General features: G+C 41.5%; 1 protein-coding gene across 14 annotated transcripts in view; it reads right to left on the bottom strand.

Annotated features, from left to right (window-relative positions):
• Nucleotides 1-16,153, bottom strand: part of RARB (retinoic acid receptor beta) — a 1,070,304-nt gene that overhangs the window by 588,718 nt on the left and 465,433 nt on the right. The window contains exon 1 of one of the 14 annotated variants that reach the window (XM_079921506.1): nt 3,698-5,939. The exons of 12 other annotated variants lie outside the window; for them this stretch is intronic. The gene's annotated coding sequence lies outside the window, so the exon portion shown is untranslated. Of the gene's footprint in view, nt 1-3,697; nt 5,940-16,153 lie in introns of those variants that run through there. One more of the 14 variants, XM_079921500.1, reaches the window with a different exon arrangement.

Here is a 16,153-nt window from a genome sequence, read left to right on the forward strand (position 1 = left end):
AGCTAAGAGAAAGCTGGGGGTCAACAGAACAGGGATGCCCATGAACCTGTTCAGTTTCCACTGTGTTCTCTTTGCCCTCATACCTTCTCCCTACCTTCTGCTCCCCACCCCAAGGTTCCTCCTCCAGATATCAGCAAAATGTCTCTACTCTGGGCAGGGGGGAAGGACAGGGAGGATCATAACATCCCTTTTCATTAAAACAACCATCTCTCTTCCCTTGGGAATCTGTAGGAAAAGCCTATGGGCTGAGAAGGGGACAACAAAACTAGCTTAGGACCTGCCCCATGTGTCTCGGTTTCATGAGAGTTTCAGTTCGAGGACAGACCTGCAGTGTACCCAGCGGCTCCCCACGTGGTGGTGGGGGAGCAATTCTAGCCCCCAGCGCACACCTGGCAACACCTGGACACATTCTGGTTGTCTCAGCTTGGTGGGAGGGGGTGTGACTGGCACCTAGTGAGTAGAGGTCAGCAACACTGGTAAATATCCTATAGCACCGAGGACTGCCACCCACAACAGAAATTTTCATGTCCAGTTCAATAGTGCTGAATCAAGGAACCCTAAGCACAGCAGAACAAAGGTTTCATACTCCTATAATGGAAGTAGACTGGGAAAAGCCTCCAGAATATAAAATCTCGGGATGAGAATACTCAGAGACTGATATTTTGCTGTATGTCCCTGTTGAAGGCGGAAGAGGGTTATTTTTGTTTGTTTGTTGTTTTAAGTTAACCAACATATATGTGAGTACCTAAAATGCACTGAGGATAAACTAGAATAAAATACCCCAGGGCCTTTTCTCTTGAAGAACTTACCTTTAGGGTTACAGGGACCAGACAGACATATTTGATAAATTCAAGGGAGCTCTAGAATATGACACAGTGAAAACCAGCTCTTCGGATGGCAATGATTCCTCCACAGCTTTTCCAGGAAGCTGTAAGGCTTCCTCAAAGTCATGGGACGAAATACCAAATGTTCTCTTAGACGTTCCAAGTGCAGAAAGCTGAATTTTTCTAGGCCCCAGTTTATTTATTTTAATAGTGCTCAGGAGGAGGCATAAGATAATACAAATTATAAACGTTTACTAAATTAAACCTCAATACTGTTTTCCTCCCTCAAAAATTTATTAAACTTATTTGACTTTATTGTGATTAAAAGGCCACAGCTATCAAGTTTTTAACCAAAGCCAAATCTGTGGAAGAATATGGAATTAAGTATTGTCCAACACTTTTTTATTGATTATAAATTTCAGAATCACGTTTCCAACCTAGCTTAATGGTCATAGAAAAAGGCAGAAGAAATTACACTAGGGTGATGATTTAGAAAATAATACAAAGTAATCTTCGGCTAGCATGGCTGGCTTTAATGTGTGTAGGGGCTGAATATAAAGTACAAGTTGAACAATGCAATATTTTTCCTCTCCCTGATCTTTCTCAATCTCACACAGGCTCGAGCAGAAGATAATAATTATTTTCCAGTAACATAATAATAATAGAAAAAGTATTGACCAGCAATACAATCTATTTGATCACCCCAGATGACTCCATTCTTAGTGCTGAAAGCTCAATTGATGGCATGAGATAGCTGTCTCTCAGAGGAATAAAGGGCTTTCTAGCTGCACCATAACCGAAGGATGTGATTTGTCTTGCCTGACACCATATTCTATGCGTCCCCAAATTCAGAAGCCCTGTCTCATACATCATCAAGCAGGTATTTTCGCTCTGGTATGGTTTCTTGGACCTGGCGTTCTACAGCAGCGAAATGCAACTAAAGGATTTCTGCCTTCTACTCTGTCCCATGCTAATTTCCTTTTCCCATTTGGCTGAAATAGTAGCAGGACCCTTACTGCCCACTCCTGAGATGAAGAGCAGCACTGCTGTGCCACGAGGGACTTAACACTGGTTTATGGACTCAGAGCTCTCTAAGGGTTATCTTTAACACACAAGGTGTCCTGGAGTGCTAAACGGTGCTTTGGGGTGTCGAGGCAGTGGCTGAGAAATGGGTCAGAATCACATAGAGAAAAGAAAACTCCCCACTGGCCACACATTTTTTAAAGCTAAGAAGCCTCACCAGTGAAGACCAAGGAAAAGGCTCTCCTGGGCCATTTATCCATAAACGGAAGCTGGAAATACTTTCCACTTGGAATTTATCCCCAGGTCACTAGTTTTGAAGCAGTTATACAAATCAGAGTTAGGCCAAACTCAAGACCAATTCATTTAATTTATTTCTTACCCTTGGAGTTTACTTTTTTTTTTTTTTTTTTTTTTTTTGCCAGAGGCTCTTGCTTTCTAAGAAAAGGAAACACACAGTCCTTTGACTTTTGGGTTCCTCAGCACCGACCTAAGGTTTTATGAGGGTGGGAGGGATATTAGGGGGAAAGTCATGGAGGACAGACTCAGCTTTCAGACTGCGAGCGGGTCTTCGCCAAGATGCCCTGCTCTTCTGTAAAATGCTCTCTTTATAAGAATAGAATCGGCCAGCGCCCAAACCAGCTCCGCCTGATGAAAAAGGTCCTAATGTGAAGTGAAGTCCTAAAGTAGACGACCCTACACCGCAACTAGGATTTTGCCAGGAAACCTGTCCAAGGATGTGCCTTTCTATCCTTCAGGGAATGAGAAATACCCACAGCCCTGGGATGGTGGTGAGAACAGGTCTGGGCCCCTCTGTGCCAGCGACAGGCAGGGGCTAGAGCTGGGAGAGGCACAGAGTCGGGCAGGTGGAGTGGGGGAGTGGTCAGCTCTCCCCAGTGAACAGTCTCCTCTTAAACCAGCTTCCCTCTCTCCTGACGGCCCGCCATTCTAACACACCTGACCACAGAAGCGTTCTTTTTCACTGCTCCTCCTTCCTCTTCTGAATCCACTGTGTCTCCCAAACTGATGTCCTACCAGGCTAACGTCTTCCTCTCCCCAGTCTCAGTGTAGCCACCCCAGTCCATTATTTTAAATTACACTTTGGCAATAACGCTCCCTCTTCCTGAGCCCCATATCCCAAGCTCTTAATGGAACAGGTCTGAGAGAGGCCCAGGAATTTGCATTTCTAGCAAGTTCCCAAGTGATGCTGATGCTGCTAGTTCAGGGACCTCACCTTAAGAATCACTGGCCTAAAGAGATGAAGCTGGTGATGAACAAAGGGGAGAGAGCCTGACTCCCTGGAGCGTGCTATAGCATAGCATCCCATCAATGAGCCTGCGTCAGAGGCACTTGGAAAGGCCAGATGCCGTCCTTAGAGGCCCTCGTTCATTAGGTCTGAGGGAAGGCCTGGGAATTTGCATTTCTAACCAGTTTCCAGGTGATACTGATGCTGCCGGCCCAGGGACCACACTTGGAGAACCACTGGGGTGAGGATCCCATCTCAAAATGAAGTGAGGTTGATTGACATACTGTAAGGTGATTATTTTCATTTCAAGTCAACATATAGTTATTTATAAGACAGTTCTGAAATGGTTATGAAGGCACATTTGCAGGAGAGTTTGAAAAATTCATGAGCCAATGAAGATGTCTATTTTTTTCAGAGAGCGCCTTAAATGCACAACCGCCCCACCCCCGTTTTTCTTTAAAACGATTTTTTCAAGAGTACAGCAACAAGGTGCCCTGCTGTGATATAGTCAAAACATAAAGTGTATACTGAAGCTTAACTAATTAACTACTGAACTGAAAGTAAAACCCTTCTGAGGTTGCTTGCGTTTCTGATACAGTTCACATACCTGCTCTTCTAAGCCAGAGGCACTTTTTTTTTTTTTTTTTTTTTTTTTTTTGCGGTACGCGGGCCTCTCACCGTTGTGGTCTCTCCTGTTGTGGAGCACAGGGTCTGGATGCACAGGCTCAGCGGCCATGACTTACGGGCCCAGCCCCTCCGCAGCATGTGGGATCTTCCTGGACCGGGGCACGAACCTGTGTCCCCTACATCGGCAGGCGGACTCTCAACCACTGAGCCACCAGGGAAGCCCCAGACGCACTTTTAAATGGGTTACTCATAATTGCCTCTGAGGGTCATAAAGAGATAAAAGAAGTCTTTGAAAAACATCTTTTTGATAACAATCTTGCTAATTATTAGAGACAACAGAATTACATTCTTTCTTTCCATTAAATGTATCTTCTGGGGTGATCGTATCATACGTTAAGGGACAGACACACACATGACCTTCCGATTTTTTTTTCTTTTTTTTGGCTTATAGAGACATAGACATAGAAAGGATTTGGCGATTATATAGTAAGTGATAGGATCCCACAATTTTAGAGTTGAGAGGCTCCTGAGAAGTCGTCCAGAGGGGGGGTGTATTTTAGAAAGGGGAAACTGAGGCTCAGAGAGGGCCCCCCCCATCAACAGGCTTGCTCGGGTGGGATTAGGGTAGGAATTCCGGTCACTGGACCCCCAGCTGGCTCTTCCATCATCCTCACTAATTCATTGCCCACCTAACCTAGTTCTCCCTTCAAACTCTTTCCAAACTCATTCATTCATTTTGGATTTTTCCTGCTTATTTTCACCCATATCCTGTCAGTCATCGTGTCCAGTAGATTCTCCCTTTATAATTTCAGACAAAGCTGTCCCACTTTCCCATTCCTGATTATAGAATTCTACTTAAGAGCTACATAACTCAGTGGTGTGCTGGAGCTGGTTGGTATTGGCTCTTGAGACCCAGTGTTAAATTTTCAGCAATTTGGCTGGCGAATTGTTAAACACGCACAGCCGTTAGTAAGAATGAAATTACATAAACTTACAAAAAGCAAATGATATCAACAGCAAAGATAACAAAAGACTAAACCCTCATCTCGTACTCATTATTTTATTACATTGACTATTATTTATGGTCTGGAGGTTATTCACGTCTACTGGATACAGATGGTGGCACTGCTATGGAATGATGCGCTTTTATCCATATTGGCCCAAGTCTGTGTTCGTGACATCATGTTGGTAACCTGAAATCAGCCATGATGGGGATATTTACACCACAGAAATTGGCAAATGCTGCAAGTAAGGATTTTCCTCCCTAGAGAGATGTTTGTTAAAAATTTTTGAGCGCACCACTTGTTGTGTGCTGAATTGTGCTCCCTTCATGCCCCGAACTGAAGCCCTAATTCCCAGAACCTCAGAAGGTGACTGTATTTGGAAATAGGCCTTTAAAGAGGTGATTCAGATTTTTTAAAAAGTCATATTTGTGGGTCCTAATCAATCTGACTGGTGCTCTTATAAGAGGAAATCTGGATGTATAAAAGGACACCAGGGGCATGCACACACACAAGAAAAAAACCATGTGAGGACACAGCAAGAAGGTGGCCGTCTGCAAGCCAAGGTAAGGAGCCTCAGAAGAAACCAAATCTACCAACACCTTGATCTTGCACTTCTAGCCTCTCAGACTGTGAGAAATTTTCTATTTAAGCCACATAGTCTGGCATTTGTTATGGTTGCCTGAGCAAACTAATACAGCACTGCATTTAGACCTGCTCACACACAGGGCCTTAACTTGAAGCCTTGATTTCTAGGTTTTATAATTCCCTTTCCCTCATATTTCACAACTTGATGCAAGAGTTCAGGTATCTCAGAAGGTCCAAAGATTTAAAGAAATTTATCATGGAGGGGGGAGTGGGGATGGTTACCCAGAATAACTTAAAACTCACTTTGTGCTGTTCTTCTATTTCATGTAACTCGCACATCGGTTCTGACAACACACACTATCATTCTCAATAGTTTGAAATTGCAAACTATTAGGTTGAACTACAGGAAACTGCTGATGCTTGACCATTTCTTAAGCTATAAACATAGCAATGTTCTACAGTTCAATTTCATAAAATTTGACTATGTGGCTTGGGAACTGCCTTCAGATTTTTTATTTATTTTATTTATTTACTTATTTTTGTGCGGTACACAAGCCCCTCACTGTTGTGGCCTCTCCCATTGCGGAGCACAGGCTCCGGACGCGCAGGCTCAGCGGCCATGGCTCACGGGCCCAGCCACTCCACGGCATGTGGGATCTTCCCGGACCGGGGCACGAACCCGTGTCCCCTGCTTCGGCAGGTAGACTCTCAACCACTGCGCCACCAGGGAAGCCAGATTTTTTATTTTTAAACCAGGATTTGTACGATTCACAGACAAATATTGTTTGTTCCACCGAGTGTTTATTTGCAATTTGAATTAACTCCCAACATTTAAAAACTGAGCAAGTGCCCTAAGAACTCTGAGATTCTGGGCTCCTGGTTGTACGGATGGTCAGGCAGAACTGCACCTGTGTCCCTCCCGGAAACTAGTCCCTCAGAGTGGAGCACATTCTCTAGATTGTTCCAGACCCTTGCACAAGCATGTTGCTATTTGTGTCACCTGCCTGGTCTCAGGCATATCTGTGTGGGTAACTATGAAACATACAGTTCCTGCTCTAACTTTCTACTTCCTTGGCCGGCTCACATCTCATCAACCAGTCGAATATATACAAAGTGAGATAACGCATCATCTGGGGTCAAGAGTGAAGCCCAGAAAGGCAGGCTCCCTGGTCTCAGCACAGCCCTCTAGGGCTAAGTTTGACATGATACAAACATGCCTTCATATTTGTGCACAAGTCAAAAGGAGAAGGGTTCTGACACCCTAAACCAATTGGTACCAAGGTTACTAATGAAGCAATGTGCTGACAACCCGCATGAATATTTGCTATCATCTGAATACAATTAAATGGCACTTAAAGTTCATCTTGGAAATGCCATATAAATGAAAATGTCGAAATTACTTTATTTCAGAAGGACAACCTCAAAGGAGGGATAGCAAGCCTTTATTCATACGATGCTTAAAACTTTTATTGGCAGATATGGTTTTCTCTTACCAATTTTTAGTTTCTTTAATTTCAAGGTTCCATTTAATTTCTTATCTTGCTGCAGCTGAAATCACTGTCTAATGGCTTTTTAGCCTGTTAGGTTACTTCTGATATTTAAGGCCTATTTTAGGTTGCTTTATTGATAAGAAAAGAGGCCTAAGAGAATTTTCTTACCTGCAAAGAAGATAAATAAAAATTGATCACAAAGCACAATTTGTTGCTTAATTAATGTTTACGATAGTCTCTATAATTACTCTCAAATGGTATTACTTTTAATCATGTCCGTTTATATGGATCAAAAAGTACAACACAATGTATCCCCAGAGTCTCAAAGTTAGGACAATTCACACTGAGAACTATTTCCAAAGTATTCTCTACTAGTTCTTTTGACTAATAGTCAGTAAATATTATTTACTAAATAGTTGCATTTTGGCTGTATCCACTAAATCACACAAAACATTTCAATAACTAATAAAAAAAAAGAACTATCTAGTTTGCTCAGGGTTACAATGAAAAATCTACAAGAATCTTACACATTTCTATTTGTTTTAATCATCCCAATTTTCTAATTTGAGAGTAAGGGTTTTGACTGTTAGGAGGGCTCATTGGAGAGCATGTTATTGTGGTTGATTAATTATGAAAGATTCAGACATTAGAGCTTAATAGTCCTTAAGGATTATCTAAGGCCAATTCCTTCACTTCACAGACATAGAAACGAATGTCTAGAGAGAGGTAGTGAGTTGTTCACGAGTTCATGGTAAACTTCAGTCCATGATAACGCCACACTCACATACGAGCACACACATACACACACACACACACACACAGAGTCACACTCATGTCTCCTCCATCCCCCCATCCACATCCACAGAGATTTCTGCACATTACTTTTTAATTTACTCTAAATTAATTTCTCCAGATGATTATGTTGCCATGTTAATGACAGTTTAGATAGCTAGTCTAACCTATGGAGGCTTCACTAGAGAAACTCACATGAACTTCTGCTCTATTCTTTCACAGTTGTATTGCATATAAACATCAATGTACCACATTTTTATATTTCATACTCTCAGGACTAATCACAGTGGCAAAAATTCATCCCAAGTCCCTAGTAATAGTGATCCAGAGCCTGCAAACCCAGATTCTAGTTTGACTGGAACCCAAGAAGGATAAGCTCCCTTTGTCACAAAGCCATGTCACCTACATTTCCTTTATGTGGGAGGAAACCTTGGCTGCAGTCGGTATATTCTGTGATCGCCCATAAACACACACTGAGCTATGAGTCCCAGGCCTTCATTTAATCAATAAAAAGGCAAAGCCAGCTTTCATCTCAGCTTCAGTAAATGAAGAAAAGACAACAGAGCCCATCATTTTAATGGTGTTAGTCAATCAGTCTACTCAAGTGCTTGGAAATTACAAAATAGGTTTCTTGATTAACCAGATCAGTGCTAAGCTTGTGGCCAGAATTTCCTCACATTACTATGGAGTGTAACCTGTGGTTTTGAGGGAGAGGTTACATATCCCAAAAGGTCTGAAGGTTGTCATGAAAATTAGGCCTACTATGGGCTCCTAGACCCAGACAAAGCACAAAGCCACAGAAAGAAGTCTCTTTCCTGGAGACCTGGAGCTCTCCTCTTGGGCAACAAAGTAGCCCCCTCTGCAGGTCCAACTCCCTCCCTCAACCGATCCAGCCCCTCTAATTTGTTTTCCATGAAGCAGCTAGACTGATCTGAGCAAATGTGATCATCTCCTCTGTTTAGAGTCTTATGAGGACTTTCTGTTGCCTCGAGTATAACGATAAACCTCCGAGGTTCTGCTCCATCAGGTACCCCTGACACAGCCATCCTCACCTCACCTGACTGCCTTTTCCTTCTGCTGCAGCCACACCTGCTCCCTTCCCCAGCTCTTCCTGACCACGCCACCTCCTGCCACCCCTAGTTAACCACAGTGCATCATTTCAAGCCTCAGCTCAATTGTCAGTTCTTCAGGGGAGCTGTTCCTGCCCTCCCTTTTTAGAAATGCAATCAAAACGACAACGTGATACCACTGACAGTACTAAGAGCTAGTAAGGATAAGGAAGAACTGGAACTCTTGTACATTGTGGTTAGAAATGCAACATGCATGGTCCTAGAGACGGCCATACTGAGTGAAGGAAGTCGGACAAAGACAGATATATGATATCACTTATATATGGAACCTAAAAAATGACACAAAGGAACTTATTTACAAAACAGAAATAGAGTCACAGATGTAGAAAACAAGCTTAGGATTACCAAGGGGGAAAGGGAGGGTAGGGATAAATTGGGAGATTGGGATTGATATATACACACTACTATATATAAAATAGATAACTAGTAAGGACCTACGACAACACAGGGAACTCTACTGAATACTCTGTAATGACCTCTACAGAACAGAATCTAAAAGAGAGGGGATACATGTACATGTATAACTGATTAACTCTGCTGTCTGTACAGCGGAAACTAACACAACGTTGTAAAGCAACTATACTCCAATACAAATGAATTTTTAAAAAACATTCTAAAATTTTAAAAAAAGAAAGGCAGAATTGTACAGCCACTTTGGAAAATAGTTTGGCACCTCTACTACTGATGAACATATACACCCTTTGATCCCATAATTCCATCCCTGCCAATCTCATATGCCCACCAAAAATGTGTACATATTTTCATTAAAAGACATGGACTAGAAAGTCCATAGTAGCACTATTCTTGACAGACAAAACTTAGAAATGGCTCCCTTTGCTCTCTAATAGCAGAAGGGATAAGTTGAAGGGTACACATAGAATGGGATACTATATGACTTATACACAACTATATAGATGAATCTCACAAATGTAATGTTAAGTAAAGTAAGCTGATACAAGAAACCCACAAAAAGAACAAGCAATGTGATTCCTTTTATATAAAGTTCAGAAATTGAAGAAATATTTCATGTTTCACAGGTCAGGATATCGGTCACCCTTGCGGTGAGTGGTGACAAACGGGGGCAAGGGAGGCTTTTGAGATGCTGGTTATATTCTGTTTCTTTGTGAAAATTCATTGAGCTGAACATCTATGATTTGTTCATTTTTCTGCATGTATAATACACATTGATAAAAAATATCAAAAAGTCTCCATTTAGGTTCTGGAAATAACAAATACTCATTCTTTGTAGCACCTGTCTCTCAAAATTTTACCCTTGATTTGTGTCATTACTTGATCAATGCCTCTGTTGTCCTCTCAAGTCGTGACTGAAGTTCCAGAGTTTTTAATAATTATTACCCTCCAGCGCCTCACTCATTATTTATCAAATATTTGATAAATTAAAAAGGACAAATGCAGAAATGCCCATTTTCACAAACCAATGTCAATCTCTGATTATTTGATTATACTATCCTGCTTCAGTAATCTGAAGCATGGACCTGGGCAGTCCAGGACCTGGGCGCCAGCACTCAGTTTGTAAGACCGGCATCTATTGGGCTGAGGCAGGGAGTGACTGCTCTCTGTCTGGTTGACCACTGTTCCTCTGGAACTTAGCACAGTATTTGGAACATGACAGGTTCTCAGTCTTTTGTGCTTATTTTTGTTGAGCGAATGGAAGATTGAATGCACATTAAATTGGATTTAGTATCTTTCCAGTGTACAATACCCTCAAGTGAACAAAAAAATAACAAGATGAATCCATCTGTTTTACTTCTCTCATCCTGGTTGCAATAACCTAAATGTATATGCTCATTTCTAAACTGTTGAGATCACAGCCCTGCCAGACTCCACTTCCCACTTCTCCTTGCCTCTTGGGTCCAGATACCATAGCATCTGGTTGTTCTGGTGAGTTTACAGCTTATAAGGTTAAGTTCTTAGCTTACTTACAGGAAGCCATCTTAGGGACTTCCCCGGTTGACTCAGTGGTTAAGACTCTGTGTTCCCAATGCAGGGGGCCCAGGTTCGATCCCTGGTCAGGGAACTAGATCCCACATGCATGCTGCAACTAAGAGTTCACATGCCACAACTAAGGAGGCTGCCTGCCTCAACTAAGACGCAGTGCAACCAAATAAATAAAGAAATTTTTTTTTTAAAAAAAACAGAAAAAAAGAAGACATCTTAGGGCATTTTTGAAGGAATCGGTAATAAACTATGGCTTCCAAATGACAAGATTATAAATAAGTTGATTTGCTACTTTTCCAGTCTAGAAAAACTCTTGACTGGCTTGAACATAGAAACTTTTAGGGAAGGTGATTAAGTGATTAAATATAGATTGAGGATATTTAATTTCTTACTTTAGGATGTAAAATTATATTACACTAGTAATATATTACTTTCAGAAATACTACTCCTCACTGTTTCAAACAATGTTACTAAAACTCCACATGCATCTTTTAAATCTGTCTTCACTGTCAAGAGAACCATAGTTTCATCTTCTAAGAATTTTCCAGAGTATCATTTTATTTCCATTTGAGATGCTGACTTTTTGAGTCCATGTAAAATGATGCCACTGGAAAATTTAGGTCAAGCCTTAAGCACTCATTTGTACAACCTTGGGATTCATTACTTATTTATTCATCCTATAAGTGTTTGTGATCTCCACAACATAGGAATTTGCTCTGTTGCTTTTGAAAGGGATCTTCAAAAGGCTTTCAGCTAATGAAATCCAACCCCATGTTAAACTTGTCTCTTTTTAAAAGAATGATTCTTTTCATGTGACCCCTATAGGTATTCAAAACCAGCAATGATGGAGGATACATTTCTCCAAGGAGGATTCTTGGTTGTTCAAAGTAAAGGGACTGTGACACTGTCCCCTACATGAGATGCTTTACAGAGACTTGAGTATAATTCCTACCTTTTATTCTGAGGACTTGCTTTGAGTAAAATTTCCGTCTTCTATTCAGTCATATATGAAAGTTTCTATGCCCTGTGGAGGTTGGAAAAGGTGGTCCGTTCCCCAGGGTTTAGGGGGTGAGAGTTGGGCTGAGAGATGGGTAGACAGCTCCTTTGGGGCAGCTTGCTCAGAATCTACAGTGACCTGGAGTCTCTTTCATCTCCAAGTCCTAATTCTGAGTTCTGCCCTGCTGCCTGTGAAGCACGGAAGACTTCACAAGTCAGAGCCAAACTGCAGCCCAAACCATTCGGCATGGGCCGGCCTGGGCTGGACAGGGCTGCCTTCCAAACTCTCCTGTCGTTCTCCTTGAGTACCTTGCTGAGTATCTTCCTAAAAAGCAAGGGAATAATCATGCTGTGTCTCAGCCTCCTCCACCCCGCCCCCTCCCCTGCAGCAAAAGGGAATGGAAATGAACACCCTACCTGTCTATCTTTTGAGCTAGTTACAAGGCTTGGTTATTGTCTCTGCTTCCCTCTCAGAGACACAGATAAAAAGCTCTGATATTCACATTCACCACACATTAAGTATTAATGCAAATTAGGCTTTGTGAACCTTGAGCTGCAAAGAATTATTTTTAGAAGCTTATAAACCTATGAAGAAAAAGGTGATGGGGATTTGGCATCACTGGCATCCTCCTATATCCAAACTGGATTCTGTGTGCCAGTCACTAGCCAGCACACCCACAACTGCATGGCTTCCTCCCCTATGCACTGCCCTTTGTGTACTCACAGCACATTCTGTTTTCCTTCTTTCTTTCGGGCTTCTCTAACAATCATGCTGACTTTCTTGCCTTAGTTTTATTTCTTGAATTTCTATTACACCTCAAATACAGTTCTAAATCTGATTCAACATTTTTAGGGCATTTTAAAAAATAACAATTACTCAACAATACTAGGCATAAAATTCTCTCTGCTCGGTACAGGGCAGTGGATGCTACGGTGAAATGTTCAAATGAGGTGTGACAAGGGGAACTCCACGGCTGTAATGAAAAGGTGATTTCCCAAGAGTCATCTCTTAGTTGAAGGCATTTAATTTTCAGAGTATCTCAGTATTTGAACAAGTTCTGTTTTTCCTTCTTTTCATGGTTTCAACAGGCTGTACTTCTATGCCAGTCATCAATGCGAACATGTTTAATTTGAAGTCTTTAGGTCTTTTAATGGGTTTGTGCATCAACCCCTGAGCTAGGATGGCAAGGGGAAAATGGCTGAAATGCAAGAGTTTAAAAATATGTGCTCCCACTTCTAGCACTGGTGAAAGTCTCTTACAACATCAATCACCAAGAAAACTTGCTGTATTTGAACAATTTAATGGGGGTAGAACTCAAGAGCTGGAAGGAATCACAGGGTTTTACTTATTAGCAAACTTCTGCCTGGGCAGGACAGGTGCTTACCCAAGGTGAGAGTGTCATGACTCAAAGCCAGACTTTCCAAAATTTCTGACTTCACTTACAATGGCTTTTCTAACTACATGGGATAACATCATCTTAACTTTGTAAATGAATGTGATTTGCTCATATGTCCTAGCTTTCAAGATAAAGGAGTGAATGTCTTCACAATTGCCTATCATGAGTGATGGGCTTCAAAGACAGAACCAGTGTGATAAAGGGGGTACTCTTCAATTATTACGACTTTGAGGCATATTGTCAGGATATTAAAATTCTTGACAATTTTCTAAAATAATCTTTCTAAACTGACTTGTCTTTCTTCCCAGCAACTCCATATTTGATTCCAGCCTATGATAACCAGTTCAACAATTGGAATTCCAGGATGGCAGAAACCAGAATGGGAAGAATTACTATACTTAATTTTGTATAACAATGCACTTACCTACCTCTGATGGCCTGCAGGTTCAGGAAATATGATTTGACTGTACTTGCTTTGCTCTGTGCACAATATATTTGTTCTACTAAAATACATCTGTGCTTGCAGTAATTAATTCATCCATCCAGTTAGTCACTGGAAAACAGACCTTCTAAAACTTCAAATCTACCTACATACTAAGGGTTGAGACTATTCTGTGTGATCTTTCATTTAAAAAGGAGATGATTGGCCCTGATTCGGAGGCAGTACGTTTAGTAGTACTTATCAAAAGTGCCTCTTATTCTACCTTAACAGAAAAAGAATTACAGTTCACACAGTATTAACAAGCTGTCTTCCTGTTTCTATCTAACCTCCTGTCACATAGATAGTCCAACAGAAAGGTATTTGATCAATCAAAGAGCTGAACTCAAGCTAGTTATTAGGTACACTGCTTTCTTAGAATATTATATGAAAAGTGCTCCAGATAAGCCAATGCTCTAGGGGAACCCTGACCTTCAGATTCCTTTTAAATTTTATATTTGAATTAATGTTGATGGTAGAGTTATCAAAATGGCAGAATTTTTCCTTCCTTTTTTTTTCCCTAATGAATGACTTGTTTAAACTTTGGGAAGACATAGCCTGGGTTATGTGGGGTCTATGTGGAAAGAAGATCGTTTTATTAACAGTCAGAAGAGAAATTAATCATAACTGAAGTTAACTCTCATCTTAGAGATTTGGGAGCTTAGACCCTGAAAGGGGGGGAAAAAAAACCCAGTCAACTGGTAAACGACAGGGCCAGCATCTAAACATGGACATGGTAAACTGTATTTTCCAATGAAGGTGGCAACAATAACCATCATCCTATGTGCTCTTCTGCAATGTGACCCTGCCACTCTCCAGCAAGCCATGGAGTCTAACTCTCCTCTCGCTGAAACTGGCTAGCATTAGTGACTCACCTGTAAACAAAACAATGCAGTGAAAGTGATGCTATATGGCTCCTAAGGCTAGGTCAGAAAAGCCTTGCAACCTCTGCCTTGGTCTTTTGAAATGGAAACCCTTTCTGAGAACCCAGAGATGTTAAAGGATATAATGAGATAATATAGTAAAACACTAGTGTCTGGCTAGCCATTATCAGTATTTATTACATGTAAATGTCACCAAGGAGAGTGGAGGTGGCAAGAATAGTTCTAATGAGGAAATTTAGGATATAGACAAGATGTCAAAAGGGAGAGAGAGTTCAAGAAAGGGAGGTGGAGAAGGAGGAGGAGGAGGAGGAGGGAGAGGGAAGAGACAGGACAGGAAGGGAAAAGGGGGAGGAAAAGACTGGGGCACGAATATTAATACTATAGGCTCCACTCAAGAGAGAGTAGAGAGAGTAACTTACTGAAGACACTTGCTATGGAAACTGATCACTAAGTGAAAATAACACACAACCCAATGTGGAAAAAATAAATCATACAGAGTACGATGTTAATCTATTTGAACCAAAGGGGTATACTAGGACAAAAACGGCCCCTGATCATGGCCCCTGATCATGATCTAAGATAACATTCACCTTTATTCCAACCTTCCCAATTGTTTAGACAGCCTGTGGAATTTCCCATCTCTCAGGATGGTGTAGGAGCAGCAGAAAGACTTCCTTGTGTCTAAGAATAGCACAGAGGTGGCAGAAAGAGCTACCAGATCTTGAGCACACTTGAGGATGGGGAGAGGAATGATTTAGCACCGAGCAATGTGCATCAATGGCTGAGGTCCAGGTGGAATGAATGATGAACATCTCAGAGGATGTAAGTGTAGGCAAACGATGCTGGAACCCATCCTTGATTCCTGGGCACTATGTCCCTGAGGCTTGGCATGCTCTGAAGCAAAGAAATGCTATACAGACCATAATTAAATTTCTGCCACTCCAGTAGAATGGGATTGGAGGGAGCATCACAATAGAAATTAAGTAAAAATCCCCCCAAATAAACTTGTATTTTCAGCACACCTAAGTCTATGGTCAAATGATTGTGCTCAGTACACTAACTTTTTTCTGAGCCCAACCTTGTAGAATAAATGATGGGTTTTATTGATGTTCTAATTAGAGTATTTCATGACAGGTGATTGAAAACTTCAAGCCTGCTATCTGTGAATGTTCTAAACCAACGGTTCTTGACCTGTGATGATTCCTCTCTCCCTCCTTGCCCCAGCAGAAATTGGTTAATGTCCAAAGATATTATTGGCTGTTATAACGGGAGGGGGGAGGGTGCTACTGGCACCTAGTGGGTCAAGGGTCAGAGATGCTGCTAAACCTGCTATAATCGTCAGGGCAGCCTCCTACAACAAAGAATTACCCAGCCTAAAGGGTCAATACCACTGAGGCTGAGAAACCCTGCACTAACCCTAATGCCCCAGTAGCAACGCTTGGACGTGAAAATGCAAGAGAGACTTACGTGCACAAGTAAAAACAGCCAAGCAATAGCTTCATCCCAGACCCCTGCTTCATTTCTTTCATATTCAAATTTGTAAGTACAGTGTGCTCTACATATTATTCAACAATACTAGCATTGCCAAAAATTGTTACAAACTACAAGTAGGTGACTCCCATCTCATCTAGACTGAATTTGCCCTTGTTCAGCTCCAAACACTTCTCCACTTACTCATTCAACCAACACATAGCAAACTTCTATTTTTCTAGCAAAGATCT

The sequence above is a fragment of the Stenella coeruleoalba genome (genome assembly GCF_951394435.1).
Source record: "Stenella coeruleoalba genome assembly, chromosome: 5".
NCBI classification, from domain to species: Eukaryota; Metazoa; Chordata; class Mammalia; order Artiodactyla; family Delphinidae; genus Stenella; species Stenella coeruleoalba.